This window comes from Indicator indicator, chromosome 24, assembly GCF_027791375.1.
Source record: "Indicator indicator isolate 239-I01 chromosome 24, UM_Iind_1.1, whole genome shotgun sequence".
In the NCBI taxonomy this organism is placed as follows: domain Eukaryota; kingdom Metazoa; phylum Chordata; class Aves; order Piciformes; family Indicatoridae; genus Indicator; species Indicator indicator.
In genome coordinates this window covers 12,462,285-12,481,919 of record NC_072033.1, presented here as the reverse complement: position 1 = coordinate 12,481,919, position 19,635 = coordinate 12,462,285, and positions in this window count along the sequence as shown.

Below are 19,635 nucleotides of genomic sequence, written 5' to 3'. Positions count from 1 at the left end.
TGTTTTGTATTATTTGTAAGGAAAATAACCTTGTTTGTCTCAGATCAGCTCGTTCTGATATCTCAGAAGACAAGTAGCATTAGTAGGTGTCATTACTCTGTGAGTATAAAGTCCTACTTATCCAACAATCCAGCCATCTGCAGATAGATAAGGAGGATAATTTGATGCCATCTTTGGATTTCCAGGCTTTATGGGTAAATAAAATACACTCCTTTTTTTCTTTTTTTTTTTTTCTTTTTCTTTTCTGTTTATTAATATTGAGTGAAAACAGACTAGAAATTGCTCATAAATGCATAATGCAGAGAGAAATGCAGTGTCTCATCCCCAGCACATCCCAGCACTGCCACAGCCACCTCTGAGTAGTGTGGCAGAACCACATAATGGAACAAAGCAGGGCACAAATGGAAGAAAGAGTAGACCTCTGCTAGGTCTCCGTTTACCACTGTTGCTGTACCAGTAGGTCCAGGTGCTGCAGTCAATAATTGTGGGCACACACAATGAGAGAGTCTCAAAGCCACTGCAAATTCTTGGTTATGAAGGGAAATTTGAAGACCTTTGTAAGGTTGTGCTCACCTGAGCTCTGAGCCAAAGGCAGAGCTGGAACCTGAGGCTGATAAAAGGAGTCCCACACTCTGCAGAACAGCCAAGACTCCAGCCAGTCACCCATGAGGGTAAAAGGGAGCAGCTGGGGTTGGGCCAGTGAAATGCTGCTTGCTTGTGTGCTTGAATTGCCAAGTCCAAGCCAGGTCAAAATCTGTGCATGCAGAAAGGATGTGGCCCCTGACAACAGGGTAAAAAAGAGAGAGACTTCAGGAAGGAGAAAAGAATAGCAGTGAATGAACTTTTCAGATAAATTATAGCTAAAGAGGACTGAAACATTATAGCTTCAATTACCGCTGTGCCCAGCCACGCAGGTAGTAATTCAAACAAGAAACAATCGGTGGATTGTCACCCTCAAATCAGACACATACCATTTAATTCCATTTACTGAGGGTTCACTGGCTGGATTTTGAATCAAATACAGCCATTAATGTGCAAAGATCTGAAAAATGCATGTGTCCCTTTTACAAATGTGACAGCAAGACACTAATTCCTGTAAGCCCCTTTTTCTTCAGGTTGGGCTGTTCCTCCTGCCTTTAGATATGCAGAGATTCCTTATTTAAGGTTTTTGTATGCCAAGCTAGAGCTTTTCAAATGACTTGGACTTTTTTTTTTTTTTTTTTTTTTTGTTCAGGGCACACCAAAACCATATCATAGAATGGTCCAGGTCAGCAGGGACCTCCAAATCTCATCCAGTCCAACCTCCCCACACTCAGCAGGGACATCCCCAACTAGATCAGGCTGCTCAGGGCCTCGTTGAGCCTCACCTTGAATATCTGCAGAGAAGGGACCTCAACCACCTCCCTGGGCAACCTGTTCCAGTGTTCCACCAGCCTCATAGTGAAGAACTTCCTCCTGATATCCAATCTAAATCTGCCCTTCTCTAGTTTGAAGCCATTGCCCCTTATCCTATAACTGCAGGTCTTTGCAAACAGTCTCTCTTCATCCTTCTTGTAGGCTCCCTTCAGGTACTGGAAGGTCACTATTAGGTCTCCCCAGAGCCTCCTCTTGTCCAGGCTGAACACCCCCAGCTCCCTCAGCCTGTCCTCATAGCAGAGCTGCTCCACCCCCCTGTTCATTTTCATGGCCCTCCTCTGTACCTTCTCCATCAGCTCCATGTCCTTCCTATACTGAGGGCTCCAGACCTGTACACAGCACTGCAGGTGAGGTCTCAGCAGAGCAAAGTGGCAGAATCACCTCTCTGGATCTGCTGGCAACACTGCTTTTGATGCAGCCCAGGCTGTGATTTGCCTTCTGTGCTGCAAGCTCACACTGCCTGCTCATGTCCAGCTTCTCGTCCATCAGCACCCCCAAATCCTTTCTCACAGGGCTGCTTTCTATCCCCTGGTCTGTATTGATAGTGAGGATTTTTCCAGCCCAGGTCCAGAACCTTCCAGTCTTACATTCTGTCACCCAAACTTAGCAAACTGAGCAGAAAGAGCTCCTTTCATTAAAACAATTAAATCCTTGCTCTTATTGCTGTGGCTGGCTATTACAGCACAAATATAAATCTTCAGTTTCAGGAGCTAAAAGCTTTCAGATAGAATTGTTCTAACATCTGCCCCACACGATGAGCAGAGGAAGGATGAAGTGCACCAAGTTTCTCCTGCCTGGATGAAAACCTGACCTATTCATAATGGGAATATTATTGTGGTGCTCAGTTTTTCTGCAGCAGAAAAGCCCTAGATGCCTAGGGGCTGGGTGAGAGGATGAGTGGTGCTTGGGATAAGAAGAGCTGGCACCTTCACCAGGTGAAGCTTACTCCCCTGCATGGCCAGCACAGGGTGTGGGTGACCCTGGCTGGATTTTGCAACATTTGAACCGTGACATGGCACTACAGAAAGCTAAGTGTATGCCCTCCCTCAGCTAAGAAGCAATTTCATGGGTGAAAATGTCCTGTTCAATGTGATGTGGTGGAATGGGTTTGGAAAGTAGTTTTTGGGGATCACCTGGAGTGTTTTGCTTTCCTTTTTAAAATAAACCCTGCATGTATCTCCTGTGGCTGCACCATTACAGGCTTTCCATGGGGTCATGGTGTGTGTTACCTCATAAAACCAGACCTTTCCACAGAACTGCACCTGCCCTTCTGATCTGGTTGAGGTTGCATCAAAGGGCAGATTGTTAAATATAATTTCACTGGTTATTGAGCAGGTCATCAGAACGGGATATGACATTTCAAAGGCTTTTTTTTCCTCCTGCTCTTCACATCATTCCAGGTCACACTTCCCTACAGGTGCTCCCTGTTGACTCAAGGACACTTCCAGGCGGTAGAATATCAAAGGAGCAGGGATGGATGGGCCAGCTCATCCTACACATTTTAAATTGCTTTAAAAGACCCAGAAGGCTTTTAGCAAGGAGAGTCTGTGGCAGAGACTGAAATCAGTGCTCAGCATGTGGCTTTGACTAACAGGGTGGTCATTAGCCACTGTTGTCATTGTCACACCAGCATAGATTGTTAATTTGGCACAGGAGTCATTAAAAACAAGCCTCAGTGGAGAAAGGGGGTTTTGGAAGTGCTGGATGACTTGGCAAGAAAATGATGAAGACCCTCAGTATCCTACATTGCTCTGCTTGTGAATTCAGAACAAAAACTCCCAGGAATTTGCTGGAGACGAGATTTGGCACTAATTATTTTCTCATGTTGAACACTGCTAAAAGCCAGCCCTGCTTTCTCTCATCCCATAACCCAGCTAAACTCAACCTCTCCTCCTGCAGGGTGGTTTCTGGAGAAGAGAGGTCTGAGGGGAGACCTTACTGCTCTCTACACCTGCCTGAAAGTAGGTTGCAATAAGGCAGGTGTTGGTTTCTACTCTCAGGCAACTAGCAGTAGGATGAGATGAAATGGCCTTAATTTGCACCAGAGAAGGTTTATGTTGGATATCAGGAAAAAATTCTTTCCTGCAAGAGTGCTCAGGCATTGGAACAGCCTGCACAGGGAGGTGGTAGGGTCACTATCCCTGGAGGGGTTCAAAAACCCAGTGGATATGGCACTTTGGGGCATGGTTTAGTGGGCATGGTGGTGATGGGTTAATGGTTGGACTTGATGACCTTAGAGGTCTTTTCCTATCTTATTGGATTCTATGATGTCACCACTTCCAAAGCTTTCACCCTGCCTTTACTCCTGGACTGAGAAGGTGATATCACCATCCCCAATGCTTCTGCCAACTCGTACCATCAGTTTGCAGGGCAATATTTGGCTCCATCACACCAAGCATGGCCGTTCCCCTGAGAGTCAAAGGCTCAGGTTGCACCACTCCTGCTCCAGCCCAAGCCCCAAGGCTTTAATTGCCTCCAAGCTTGCAATTACAGAGCTGTGCTGCATGGGTGTCTGTCCCCTAGAGTTCCTCCTACCAGGTGCTTTTAATTTATTTGTATTTCCAGCAGCGATAATTGAGTTATCAATTTTGTGCTCTTTTGGGCCGGAAGCAAAGAGATCAGAGAGCTATTTTATACACCTAATTATAGATTATTTCCCATAGCTATAAAGCCACAGAGAGACAGACCCAGAAAATGTGTCATGAGGTGCTCTGCGTCCTCTTCATCTCTGCTGACTTTCTCCCTGTTGCTCCCTTAGACTCCAGGCTGAATGCCCTCCAGACACAACAGCTGTCAAAAGCAAGGGATACCTATTTCCCACAGGACAAAAGCTCTCCCCACCACAGCAGAGAGCTGCTTAAAAATCAAATTCAGCTTAAATGATCTGTTTAAGCCTTTAGCACCTCACAGAGTTGGGCTGAGATTTACTCTGTTTCTGTGCAGTTTGGCTATAATTTGGCTCATAACAGGGGTCCCAGCTCCTGCTGAGAAGAGAAAATTTTGATTTTCTTTTGTAATTCTGCTTCTTTTTTGTGGGGTTGCATTTCATAGAGTCATAGAACTGAAAGAGACCTTTGAGATCATCAAGTCCAACTGCTTGCCTTGAGCTCACAAATCTCAGCACCACTGCTAAACCACTACCACTAAACCATGTACCCCAGCACCATCGTCACACATCTCTTAAATGCCTCCAGGGACAGTGACTCCACCACCCTGCTGGGCAGCCTGTAACAAGGCTTGATAACCCTTTCTGTGAAGAATTTTTTTTTCTGATACTCAACCTGAACCTCCTCTGGCAGAAGTTGAGGCTGTTTCCTCTCGTCCTGCCACTTGTTGCACGTGAGAAGAGACCGACTCCCACCTCACTCCAACCTCCTTTCGTGTAGTGGTAGAGGATGATGAGGTGTCCCCTTAGCCTCCTCTTCTGAAGAATAACAGCCCTACTTCCTTCAACTATTCCTCATAAGACTTGTGTTCAAGGCCCTTCACCAGCTTGGCTGCTGTCAGCAGCTCGATGGCTTTTCTGTAGCGAGGGGTCCAAACCTGACCACGTTTGGTGTGGCCCTTTACACTCCCATTAGCTTCCCATTCCCCACGTCCAGCGCTGCAGTGCTGCAGATCCACTCTCTATCCCACATGGATCTGACCTCCCTTTAGCATCCACAGAGCTGCCTGGAGCACGCTGCAGTGCAGAGCAAGGGCTGAAGTCCAGCAGATCCTATTTTTGTATTTACTGAAAGAGAAGGGAATCGTCTGTGTGTCAGTATTAGGTTTCTGGTGGTGACATGAAGAGGCCATCCAAGATGTATGACCTAGCAAATGTACTGTAATGCACACATCACATTTGTTCTCTGAGTAAATAGATATTGTCTGGGGTACATTACATCTGTGCTTTCATGTTTAATTTAATGTAAGTGAACTGCCTTAATTTCTCTAAATTGTAGCAATAAACATAATGCTAACAGTGATATTGCTAATAATTTATTTAATAAGTGATTAATCAGCAATGAACTGGTTTAACTACCTGTTCTGAAATGCCCAAATCTAAATTAATTACGTGTCACTATATGAATTTATGTGTGTGGGCATAGATATATATACACATGCACACTTTTTTACAAATTCCAAGGTTAATTAAAATTGGTGAATTTCTAGAGCTGAGGTGGGATCTGCTCTCCCCTGCTCTTCTGCTTTTTTGCATTTCATCCTCAGCACAAAGAGAATCACATTCCAGTGCTTTAAGCAAGTCATTTGTGCTCCTGAAAAATATATTATCCAAAGTAGCAACTGCCCAGGTCCTACACTGCAAAAAGAAGTGGTGCTGTGGGGAGAGGGCTGGGCACTGGGAGCAGGGCTGGGACAGATGGGCTGCACTCTGAGGGGAAATGCTGAGTGGGACCCTTCCAAGTCCCTGTGCCAGATCTTGGAGCTCCCTGGAAATAAAATCAAATGGGAATTCACGTGGGAGCCAAAGAGATGATGCAGGTTCCCTGTCCCTATTCACAACATTTTTTTTGAGGGAAATTAGGGATTAAATTACAGATTTGGGGACAACCATGGAGTTTTCCTCTTTGCCTGCAAGAGGGGCTGGACCAAGAGGTACTACAAGGCACAAAGCTGACAGCATTGGAGTATTTATCAGTGGGAGCATCTCCAGACACCCCAAGATGAGGCTTGGCACAAAGGGGTGATCACCTCTCTGCATTAAGACTCAAGCCTAGAGCTCACAGCCAAGAGGTCCCCAGCCACCCAGCACTGGCCTAGCCAGCAGCAGTGGTCCCCAGTGGGTCAATGCTCCCCATGGCCTACACAGCATGGAGGGGCAGGGGAGCTGCAGGGGAGGGAATCTCATACTGACAGGTGGGGAACGAGACAGTTCTCAGGGCTTGTAGCACTGGCTTGAAGAGCAGGATGATTAATGAGAGCAATGGCATGAAGGAACCAGAAACTAAGTAATGAGACCTTTATTTGATACATAACACCACCGGGACCTTCTATAAAGAGAATACCAGGAGTAGGGCTAAGTTTCGGTGGCTTGGGAATGCATCAGGAAGGGGGCAAGAATTGCTGACTTTGCAGTCAGATGCTTGGGCTGTACACAACCAGGGCTGCAGAGCTGTTCAAAGTCAGCCTGGGACATGTTAATTTGGTCATATATTTTCAGACAGTAGAAAGACACCCTGACTTTTGATTTAGTGTTCTGCGTGGATCTATGCAACGTTATGGGTTTAAAATGTGATGTCCAGAGCCTGATTCAGTCACCTGATGGTTGAATTCCAGCTGGGAGATGAAGAAGCCATTATATACATAACAAGAACTTCCAGCCAAAAATTACTTATGGTTTCAATTGAAGGAGAAGAAGTTGCTGGTAGTATGGATGTCAGAAACACAGCAGTTAACAGCAGAGACGAATGAGAGATTGGGAGGTGATAACTTAGATAAATTGGTGTCTCATCCATATTAAGGAGACAGCTCATCCTCAGTTGCTGCCGGATGACATGAACAGTGGAGCGTATATGGATACTAAAATACATTGGTCTTAAAGTTAAATCCCCAAGAACCATCAGAAATAAGTCTCAGAAGCCAAAGTGAGAGCTGATGCACGCTGCAAAAATATGCAGTCTGTCAGAGCACACTGCTCTCTCCATATAACTTCCACCGTTTGTGGGACAATTACAGAGCAAACGATACTGTGATCTGTAAAGCAGTTCCTGGAGTGGTTTTATTCACTAGCTCAATGCTATGCATAATCATTGCCAGCAACATCTCCAGAGGTGTGTGCATAATAGAGAGACATCAAGTCAATGAGTCAAAACATCAGAAAATAAAATTCAGATGAACATCGCGTTCAAAAATTATATCATCTGTCATTTAACACTGTCTGAAGACCTCCTTATTGAAATAATACATCTAAAGCAGAAGTTACCCCCGGCAGTAATACCATATTGCACTCTGTTTAGGATCTACCAGGAGCTTGGGGTTTTCTGCAACGTGAGCTGGCTGCCAAAAAGGTGAGCTGGGGTTATAAGCCCTCTGAGGATCATCAAACCGAAGCACCCAGAAGACATGTAAAGGGGAAATGCAGGGCGCTGGGAGGGTCTGTTTATCTCATGTACCTGCTTCAAAACCTGCCAAAGTCAGCAGTGACCACCCAGCATCACCCATGTCCTTTGCTGTGTGGGTGTGTATGATATTTTTTTCCCTTTTAAGCCCCAAATAAGCCTTTAAAAAAGCCATTGTATCCAAACGCAAAACTAATTTGCCCTTTCTGACATTACACTTCACTGGATTAGATCCTTTGTTCCTCCTGTTCCAAAACACCCATCGAGATAAGAAGTTTCCCTTTTTGAAAATGCAGGTCTGGAAGACCTTTAAATCCCCTCACTAAATTCCTAGCATGCCGCTTTCCCAAAGCACCATGTATAGCAGCGGCTGTGCTACAGCCTGAAAGGAACAATTCCCTGCAGATGCAGCATCCAAGGCCAGGGATATCTGCTCCTGGGTGCTTTAGAAAGGATATCACATCATGAGCCATAAGGAAACTATATGTATACTCCAGATTCTTACTATAATATACAATATACACTATACAACTATATCCAGGTTGCCCACAGATGTGGTAGATGCCCCATTCCTGGAAGCGTTCCAGGTCAGGTTGTTTGGAGCTCTGAGGAACCTGCTCTAGTTGCAGATGTCTCTGCTGACTGCAGGAGGACTGGACTAAATGACCTTTGAAGGTCCCTTCCAACCCAAACCAGTCTATGACTCTATGATACATATAATGTATATTTACATATGTATGTGTACTTTTCCTTGTATATATTTTTTTTTCTTAAAAGAACAAAGCTTTTATTCCACACTCAATTTTCTCTCAAAGCTTTCATTCCAAGCTCAATTTTCTCTTAAAACCATTTGAAATCAGAGTCTATCTCATGGTACTGAAGGATAAGAAAAAAGTTGCCAAATTGGTTATAATTTCCCACAAGTTCCTGGTTGTAGGTACAAAGACAATGATAGTTTTGCCCTCTTTGCTTTGTCAGCTGCCCAAATCTCCACACCAGCAGCAAGGACAGATCCCACCCCAGGTACTAGGAAGAGACAACAATGTGCAATGAATCTGAGTTGCTCCAGGGTGTGAGAATGAGCAATGAGCATCTCTGCTGGAAGCAAAATCAGGAACCTGAGTGAGCTTTGCCACTTAGACAACAAATCACTGGGTGTGCTTGAGGGTTCATTTTTCATTGGAAAACAGCAGTGGAAGGAGTGCTTTGCTGCTTATCTATTTATTGCTCATCAGTGCTTCTTTGCCCTTTGTTTCTTGGAAAAAAGCATGGTGCTTAACAGGGTGGAAGGGTGGACACTGTGAAAGAAGTGATCCACCTCTTTAATCCCAAAGGCTTCATAAAAAGGTTCACTTTGCTCTGTGGGAAAACCTCTATCTTCCCAGTTCGCTCACCTCCCTTTCTCCACCATTCATCTAGGTTGCCTGGTCTGTATCTGAAGGCATGCTTGCCATCATTTGAAGAGGTAGTCTCCTCTAAAAAATCAATAGTTAACATTGTCTTTAAATAGTCTGACATTTACCTTTACTGCAGTTTTCATTTCTTTCTGGGATTGCTCAGGCATTTGTGTTGCCCATATACATTCCTTACTTCTCTGCCTGCGACCAGGAGCTTCGCAAGGGCAGCAGTCCTGGTGCTGTAGCTCACAGCCACAAATAAAGAGACTTTAGCAAGGTAATTGAGAGGACCAGAGCTCACTAATAGAAGCATCTTTAATTTATGGAAGGCATCAAGTGAGAATAATTACAAGCAAAAGGGTAGCATAAATCCCTGAAGAAAATATCTCCTGAATGCAGTTTTCCCAACAAGCAAATCTGAAATGCTGGCCCAAAGGTCAAAAATAAAAGACTGTGAGCATCAACCTCCCAAGCCAGCCACCTTTCCTTTCCCCTCTTGTCAAGAAATTGTCTGGGGGTTCATTTAGAAAGCTGCTTGTTCAGAGTAGGGCTGTTTGCAATCTGGGCAAGTTAAGCAAATTAGCAGAATTATTAGGTAAGAGGCAATTCTCCACAGCCTGCAAAGCAACCGCTTGTTAAATTAGCTCACACGAGAGAGTTGCACTGATGGAGTGATGGCTGCAGTGTTTGTAGAGAGAAGGCTGTGCAGGCATTTCCTTTGAAATAACACTGCTCTGCTCCAGCTGAAAAACAGAAAAGAGGAGTTGGTGCCCATTCCCTGGCAGGTTGGGACATCCTCCTTGCACAAACATACTGGAAGACACCTTTACCCACACTCTTGCTACTCAGCTCCTCCTGCAGTGATAAGAATAAAAACCTAATGAAGAAGAAAACCCCAGCACCTTCAAACTAGGTGCTTCTAAAAATAGGGAGGGTTTCAGGACTGATGCTGTGAGAGTCCTGGAAGCAGGTGGCTCAGTGCATCCACTTTCCCCTGGGACTTGCAGGGACACCTGGGGTTCTGCAGCCTTACTGTCCTGGGGCAACTTTGGGAATGGGACTTTCGGCAGCAGAAACAGGAATCAGAGTCCTTCGAGAAGCTAAAAGTAACTCACACATGATTTCTGACCACTCAGTCTCATTTTTATATACTCTTTGCCTATTGATTTGATGTTTTTATATGTAGTGCACTTAGAACAGGAAAAAATGGATTAACCAAGTAAATGTATTTTATTAGCAGGTCTCTGATGGAAAATTATGTCAGTTCTCCATTTAAAAGGTGCATCAGATTAATCCAGTCATGAATCAATTCATTCATTCTTGAAACCCTACCAACACCACATAGAAATTTCCTGTGTCACACTCTGTGCTGGATGTAACAATCCAAGTTTTAAAATGAAGAAAAGGTAAGGTGGGGAAGTCTTTAGCACTTCCAACCCAGCTGAGAATGAAATGTACACCCTCAAAGTGAAGCGAGGGTGTTACACCAGGCTTAGCCGCAGCTTCACTCACAGGAGATGAAGCTCCTTTAGTAAAGTCATGGAATTTTATCCATCAACATCAGCACAAGCAGGAAACCTCCGGGCTTTTCCAGCCTCACCCTGCCTGTTCCAAAGGGCAAAAAGTACCCACAAATGCAAGCAGAAATGCTCCGGACACTAACAGTGTCTAAAACAAGAGCCAGGATACCTTCCAGCTTCTTCCTAACTGCACCATGTAGGCTGACAACCTGTTCTGTGCCCGGGGACCTGGCAGCATGGCTGCAGTGACTGTCAACCAGATCCTGCAGTAAGTCTGCTGGCAGATCTGTGGAGAGGCTTCAGCAAGCACCAGCAGCTCTGCTGCAGGCAAGGCTCTGGTGGACATCATGGTGGGCGTTTGCCCACAGCAAATCTGCAAGGTCAGGCTGGGCTATTCACCAAATAAATCCTCTGCAGCTGCTGGCAATGAACCTGAGCCCTGATGCAGAAGCTCTGGATCCATGTTCAGCTTTCATCCCAACTTTAAGAGAAACAGGGTCTGGAGCTGGTCTTATTCTCTGCCCAGCATTAGCTAATTAGCTGCTTTCTGGCTATTCCCTGGTTTTCCCAAATCCCTTTTTTAAATTGAAAGCATCATGCTCCATCATCTGTTTTAACATTAAGCATACAGCTAACTCTTAAGCCTGCACAATGGTGGTTTTGGGGTCAAGATCACAAGACTCTGGACATACTGTCTATTGAATATTGTCCTACAACACAAATGGCCCATTCATTACTTTTCTTTCCTTTCTTGCTTCTTTCTATGACTGAGAGATGTCCCAGCTCAAAGGATTGTCCCAGGTATTGTCCTTCCCAGGGTTTTTTATGGCTCATTGGATCAGGCCTCTCATCACAGAAAGATGGATTATGCATTTATTTTTCAAGTGATCCACTTTTCCCCCTAAATACATGTTCCTCCCTTCTTTTCTTTGTGTGAAAGCCTCAAACTCCCTTACAAAGATAAATGGGACAAACTAGCTGTGATTACTGTCCACCTGGGAATAATGCTGCCACGGTATTAGACAAAAGCCTACTTGTATTTCATTGCGGGGATTCATTCCTAAAGTGTGGAGCATGCTGGAATTTCACAGAAGAGGACTTTTAGCACAGAAAGGTAGAAGAGGGCTCAGGGCTGAAAATTCCCCTTAAATTCTGCAGAAGTCCCTGTAATGGAAAGATTCTTCATTAGCCACTTCCCAGCTATCAGCACTCAGAGCACACCTCGCTGAAGCCAATGGGCACATCAACTCAATGCAGGACGTGACCAGTCCCCTAAGCCACCCCTTCAGGGGAATCAGCTCTTTTTCCTAGTCTTTGAGTAAAACTACAATGGGACAAAATCAGGAACTTTGGCAATCTGCAGAGTGAGAGAGATTGAAAAGGATGGTTGTGGTCATTAGAGCAGGTGTTTGGGGGAACACAGATGTTTCCACCCACAGCTGTGGGCAGGAGCAGACAGCATGAGCTAATTATCCTACAGCAACTTGTTCAGCAACCAAAAGCCCTTAGCAAGGGGGGTGGCAGAGGTTTGGGGAAGCAGATGCCAAGCCCAGGAGAATGAGCTGCCTCACCAAAGGGGAATAGAAATTAATTCATTTCACTGGAGGGACTGCAGCATAATCGATTATTTGATGCAGAGTGAGTGCAGCACAGGGCCACCTCTTACCCCTGGCAGGATATCAGCTAACAGCTGAACACTTGCATGTTTGGGAAATAGTTTCAAATCTCTCCCTCTTACTCTTTTCCCCACCCCTTAGTGGGAAAAGGAGAAAGCAGAAGCTATCTGTCATGCACTGCAAAAATGATTTATGAGAGGGGGAGGGCCAAAAGAGCTGGAGGGAAATGTTATCGGCAGGAGGTGCTAAGTGATGTGAAATACCTGTCCCACATGGAGATGGAAAAGAAATCCTTGGTCTTCAGTCTCTTGTACCTTCAAGAGAAATATTGGCCATGCTCTGCCTCCATCACTCATGCAGCTCATTGTAGCTCACCTGTAGCAGATGGTGCTTCTGTGCTCAGCCCCAGCTCTGTGGTACAATCCTACCTTCCAGCCCTGGGACTACATGGAACATTGCAGCGTTTATTTTTGGTGTTGCATAATAAAAGACAACTACTTACAGCCAGCTGAGATGCCTGGGTGTACATTAATGTCACAAGAATATAGTGAGAGCAGACGAACATTAAAATAGGGAGCCTGTCCAATCCAGGCAGACCAGCTGCACCAGAAAATAATGTACATGGGGCACTGACAAGCTTTTTTCTGTTGTAAGTCTGTTTGCTGAGCACCCCAAAATGAAGGATTTTATTCCTTGGGAGAAAAAGGAGGATGTACCCACGGGCCAGGCTGGGGTGCTACTACAGCTCAGCGCTGCCGCAGTAACTGAGGTAATGCAGGAAGCCGCCAAGCCGCTGTGCCCAGCCACGCACGGGCTGTCTGGCCACGTCAAACACAGAGCAGAGGACGTTTGCTTCAACCTCAGCCAAAGAAGTAGAGTGGAGACATTTTATCTTCTGGTTGCAAATTGCTCAGGCTGTGCAGGCAGTCGCTGTTTGGGGTTGGGCAGCAAAGGAGAGGTCTGTGTGTAAGGAGCTGAGGTGTCCTTCTTCTGTTCTTGCTTGGATGTGCAGAAGATAGCATCAGCCAGCCAGCCCTTCGTGCCTTTGGAAAACACGTGCAGCACATCTTGGTGTTTGTCTTTAATCCAAACTAATGTCCTACGGCTCTCATATGCATGATTATGGCAGTCATTTTTAATTAGGGGTTGTGTCAATAGTATTGACATTTTCATTGCTTTTGGGGGATGTTGAGGATATTTTCCAGCAGGTGAAGTCCTCTCTTTGCAGTCCTCTATCCCTCCAGCTGCACCCATTGTGCAGCTTATTAAAAAGATGCAAGAGTATTAAGCCCCTTCTCTGGGCAAGTTAATTACAGCGACTTACACAACACCAAACTCAAGGAATGCAGAAATTCAAATTCCCTCCACCCTATGGCAAGATTTACAATCTTATTCTGAGTGCAATATTCATTATTAACAGAAATCTTGACAGGATCTGGGAAATGCTGGTGGCCCTGTGATGAAGAGGATGCATTCAATAGCTTGCCGGGAAGCGGAGTTAGACATGAACAGCTCAAGCCAGTCATTGCACTCAGTGATAAACACCCAGCAGGAGCTATCATTCACCCAGAAAGAAAGAGGAAGGCAGATCATTACATTTATTGGTCATAGTTTTTCAAGAGTCAATAAAGACTCACTAGAAAAAGCATGCTTAGTAGCAGGAATATGTTCTGTTTTTTTTTTCTCTCTGTCTCAAGAATACCTTTGGTTCCACAGCTATACCTAACCCCAGTGGAAGGTCTGTCTTCTGCCCAATACGTCAGCACGAATCTTCCTCCTAGATGATGGTCCTGGTCTAGATGGTGCTCACACTGTGCAGTTTTTAATGTCTTTAACCATCTTTAGCTTTGTATCCTGATAGCCCCTCCAGGCTATATGTCAATGCCATCTGGGAGGAAGAGAACTGACTTCTGCTGAAGAGCTGCAGTAATGCAGATCTCTTCACTGAAATTGTGCTTCCTTCGCTTGACAAACTGTCAGTGCAGAACAATTATCTGCCTGTTGGTTTGCTTGTCCTTTCCTTTCTCTCCTCTCAGACAAAAAAAAAAAAAAAAAACAACACCACAAAACAAAGCCAAACAAAAACAAGCAAAAACCCCCACCCAACCACCAAACCAAAACAAACCCAAACCAAAATAAAACACAAACCCCACAAGAAACAGATGAAGGGAAAGAATACACACAACAAAACTCCATGGACAGAGTGCAGCTGATCTGATTGCACCACCCAGAGATGTGCTTGCAGATAGAAGTTGGTCCCTTCTTTACCACCTCTTTTGTTGCCCTCTCTTCCCGCACTTGACTGATGAATGCTCTCAGGTCCTTGGGACAGATAATGTGCCTGTTTTTATCTGTCTTAAGTCCTGTATAAATAAGGATGTTAGAGCATTAGTGTATTTAGGCCGATGTGTTTAGCAGCTGTAGATTATGAATTGCTCCTCAAATTAACGTTTGCGTTTGCTCACAGAGGTCTTTATTGCAGAGCAGGGTCAAGCAAGAAAGGATTATTCCTGCTAATTATTCCCTGTTATTTAATATTTGCACAAAAGGTTTGCAAGACTGAGTCCTGTGGATTGCTTTGTTTGAGAAGCTAATAGGGTTTCCAGGAAATCAGCAGTGTCTGGTGGGCCATCAGAGCAGCCTCTTAGTGCATATGGAGGACAATTAGATTTGATGTAGTTAAGGGTGGTTGGCTAAAGGCTTGTAATGACTTAGCCAGATCCTGATCCTGGGGTTTTCAAAGTCAGTGGTAAAACTTCCACTCAGAGCTGTGCTTTATGGGAAACTGACTGAAGCAGAGCAGACTTAGGATGCTTATCAGTATCTAAAGGGTCCGTGTCAGCAGAATGGAGTCAGACTCTTCTCAGTGGTGACCAGTGACAGGACAAAGGACAATGGACACAAATTGGAACACAGGAGGTTTCACCTAAACATAAGGAAAAAAAAAATCTTCACTTTGAGGGAGGCAGAGCACTGGAGCAGGCTGCCCAGAGAGGTTGTGGAATCTCCTTCTCTGAAGGCATTCAAATCCTTTCTGAACGTGTTCCTGGGTGATTTATTCTAGGTGATCCTACTCTAGCAAGGGGGTTGGACTAGGTGATCCTCAGAAGTCCCTTCCAACCTCTACCATCCTGTGATTCTGTGATTTTCAGACTGTGGATGGGTTCATGACCTGGGCAGCTCCTGGCTGCAATGGGCAGCCATAACTGATCTCTGTTTGCTCCAAAACCCTGTAGTTGCATCAGGAGTGACCTGGGAGTGAGCAGAGCTGAAACACAAACTGTTGGGAGGGATATTTGTGATGTTTTCGCCCTTGCCTTTGGTCTGTCCCTACATATTAGCAGTCCCTAGAGAGTTGCCCTGAAGTCTGCCTGCTGCCTTCTACTTGGACCTCCTATTTCCTCACCTAAACCATAGCAGGCTGTACTCTTACAGAAAGTTCTTGCTAGATGCATTGAATTTCTCATTCCATTAGGATATAATTAGGCAATAAAAATACCAGCAGAACCCTTCTGGCATTGATGCCTCAAGGTTGGACCTACATTTAAGTATCTAACGCACATCCCAACTTTTGGGATGCCCCTGTATCCACATCTTCTCTAGCTTCAGGGTAACTGGAATTTTTCATGCTCTTCAAGGCACAGGTGGCTTTAGGAGTATCTAAATATGGGCCACACTTCTTTAAGGAGAAAACATTTTCATTTCCATTCCATGGTTTTGTTCAAGTCACAATGCCTCCAGCTTCCCCATTTGACATTTTTTAGTAACTTAATTATCGTTACCAAGGAAGAATTTTAATAGTGGTGTTGTTTACATTAGACGCAGCCCTGGGGAACGAGAAAGAATAACCCAGATTGTGGGAGCAGGAGGGAAGAGTGTGGTATTTTGGAAACCCAGGCCACAGCCTGCTGAAAGCATCTGTTTCTACTCAACCTTTTCCTCTAGAGTCCTGCTATCATTCACAGCCCAGACTGCCAGCAATTAGGGATTCGTTCTGAGGATTCCCCTTCCCTTGTGCTTTCATCCTCATCCTTCCTTGTTCATGAATCTTGGGATCAACAGTGTTAAGGTACTGTTTGCTCAGTGATTGCTGCTCACACCAGCATCCCTGTCTCAGCAGATGCCTTCACTCCATGCTCCTGACATGGAAATTAGAGGTGGGATTGGGGAGTTCTCAGAAACCACCACTGCTAATTGCAAAGCAAAGAATTGACTGAGAAAGACAATGTGTCAAGGTGTGGCTTGGAGCTATGGAGATGATGGCAACTTGTCTATTCTGCCAAGGGCAGGGCTGTGCTGTGTGTCTGGAAAGCCACAAGCATCTTTACAACCCACGGCTGTAAACTGGCTCCATGTTCATGTGGGGAAAGCTGGAGCTGCTTGTTCTCCTCTGTTTGCAGGTAAAAATGCACACTGCAAAGGCGCAGGCCTTCTTTACTGCAGGGATTCATAACCTGCCTGGATGCAATCTTGAGCAACCTGCTCTATGTGAACCTGCTCTAGCAGGACAGTTGAACTAGAGGCCTTTTCCAAGCCCCACCATGCTGGGATTCTATTAGTCCAGGTCAAAACTCTTTTGGATGCATTACTGGGTGTTGGGAAAGATGTTGCAACTGTGAAAAATGAACAAATAAAATCCCCAGTAATTTATTTTACATGTTTCCAAGAAACCAACTCTAAGAGTTCATCTGTTTCTTCCTACTCTTCCTATATTTTTTTTTTTCTCCCAAGCAGGAAATATTTCCAATCAGTTCTGGTACAACCTTTCTACTTGCTGATGTATTTACACTTCACTACTGATGAAACACAAAAAGGCAAGAAAGTAATAGAACAATTGAATGTCTACATCCTCTCAGCATCAGTCTGCAAATGTGTCTGACATCCCTGTTGTAGAGTTCCTTGCAAAAAGTAGTTTCACCATGAAAGATGGTCTCACTGAGTGACAGCTGTAGAGGAATTAGTCACACGTAGTGAAGTTTTGACATAGAATTACAGAATGGGTTGGGAGGGATCTCAAAAGGTCATCTAGTCCAATCACTCTGCAGGGATGTCTTCAACTAGAGCAGATTTCTCAGAGCCCAGTCCAATCTGAAGTGGAAAGGGTCCAAGGAAGGAGCATCTACCATGTCTCTAGGTAACCTGAGCCAGTGTCTCACCACCCTCAGTGCAAAAAATTCTTCCTTCTCTCTAGTCTAAATCTCTCTCTTTTAGTTTAATCCATCACCCCTTGTCCTGTCACAACTGATCCTGCTAAAAGGTCTGTCCCCTTCCTCATCTTTTCAGTAGGAGAACTGATCCCTGCATCCCAAAAGAGTGAGCTGGAGACCTGAGCTCCCAGCTCCAGTGGTGCTTTTCAGGCTGAACTTGTTCTCAGGCAGAAGTACTGGGTACATGCTTGATCTCATCGAAGTATGTGGAGAAATAAACCCATGTAGGCTTCAGGAGGATTTCAGCATGGATGTTTAGACACTGTTAAAGTGCAGAAAAATGAGCTAGCAGAACTGAGTAAGCACTGTTCTCCTTTTAGCTGAGGAGAGGTGCTCCTGCAATAACATTGCTCCTGATCTCTTTGCCTTTTAAATACTCAGTGACATAAATATTAGATGCATGTAAGCATCAGATCCAGCAAATAGCTCCTTATCTTAAATTACATGAATACTCCTGGCCCTAGTAAGAACATCTAAATGTTACCTAAAGGACAAAATACCTGGAACTGAGTGAACCAAATTTCTAGTGTGTGAAACAACATATCTCTCTGTACTCTTTCATGGTAGGGGTTAACTTGGGCCAGGTGTCGTGAAGAAATAAGGACATGAATAACCTCACATCAGGTTTTTGCATCCAAATGGCTCATTATACCAGCAATATTCATAGCTTGTGATAGTCCTATAGATTTACGATGGGTAGAAGAAGATGACACCCAGCTTACTTTCCCACCAATCATTATTACATGGGAAAGAGAGTGATTTTCTTTAAGTCCATTAGCATAACATTAGTGCTTATAAGGACCAGACTGGGATGCACAGTTTATAGTCTTTTAGGTCCACAAAGTCAAACTGGAAACCCTGTTTTAGCAGCATGGATTTTTATCTCCCAAACCGTAAAAATTGTTGGTTACGACAGGCTGTGGCTATTTGCATTTTGGGGCAGTTAGGATCCTTTGGTGTCCATTCCCAGCTCTTGCAACCCCATAGCAACCCCTTTCTTCACTAGAACCTACTGAACAAGCAGCTTGGCACATGGTACAAAACACAAGGAGAGAACTTCAGATCAAAACATTTATTTTTTCTTGCAGCAGATGAAACACTGAGGCAGGAGGCTCCTGGGTGGGCACGAGCAAACACATATGGAAACAGTGTTTGGAGCTGAACCAGACCATCCTGAAACACAGCTGAGATCAATATAGGAGGACGGCAGAGATTATCAGTCTTGAGTGGTCTCCGTTAGGCTGAACTGACTGGCAACCACATAATGACTAGGGCTCAGTCCACCAGTTTAGAGCCCGAGTGACAGATCTGCAGGTGCCAGTCATCATACTTTCCTTATCAGCGGTGTTCACGTGGCCGTGTACCTGGTTGCCTAGGTCCAGTTCAAGTGTTTTATCCTCCAAGGTGTGTCTGAGAGATCAATGCACAGCTACAGCTGGTTGAAGGGGACCAAATCCATTGAACAGTTGATTTGGTTCCATTTTACCAGCTTTAGCAAAGCATTTGGCCTCATGAGCTGTAGTCAGCAAAGAGGGGAATTCCTCAGCGTCTTTTCTTTCCCAGCTGCATGGACCTCTTCTGAACTTGCTGCTTGACGTTGCACTGGTTCAAATGGCTTCACTTTCAGGCAGTCAGGATTTATTTAAGCTCCTTAGAGGCTATACAGCTGAAGAGCAGGTCTGAATTAAAGAGGCAGGTTTAATAGCAGTGGAATAGTCTGCAGCAGCAACCACCAGCCTGGAGCATTTTAAAATCTGATATTTGGCTCTGTTTTGAGAGTCATGCTGCTCTTACCGTGTGACATAAGTAAAGGCCATTGTTTTAATCCATATAGTTTAATTATCTCCTGCCTTCTTCTTTTCACTATTTTATGGGCTGCTGTCCTCCTCCATGCCTTGTGTCTTGCTGCCTCAGGTGCCACCTAACATGCAGCAGCAGGTAAAGCAAAGACGTCCTTTGCTAGAACCAGCTCAGACTGCAACCAAGTAACTCAGCTGCAGAGCTCTTCTCCCTTCAGGGCTCTCCTTAGCAAATAGGAGAGAAAAGGTTAAAGCACCTGAAATCTTTTTTTTAGAGGTTACCAAACTCTGCCTCTCCCCCCTGCAGCCTCCCATCTTTTCCTATCTGGCACTAAACTCACTGGGTTTGGCAATTTTAAGATCTGCTTGAGACAAGCAATGGTTGCATTTGCCATCAGAAGAAACCAACAGGGAAAGGGTGGAATGGACATGAAAGTGGGGGTGGAAATGGAAAAATAAAAAACAGCTTTTCTTTCTTGCAAGCTCATAATCAGGCGATTTGCCCCCAAAAGCAAGCTCCTGTCACACCACCACCGCCTGGGTCACTAGTGTGATTGTTGCAATGCTGGGGAGCTGATTCCTCCTGGAGAACCCTGCAGCATGAACACCCCACTGCTA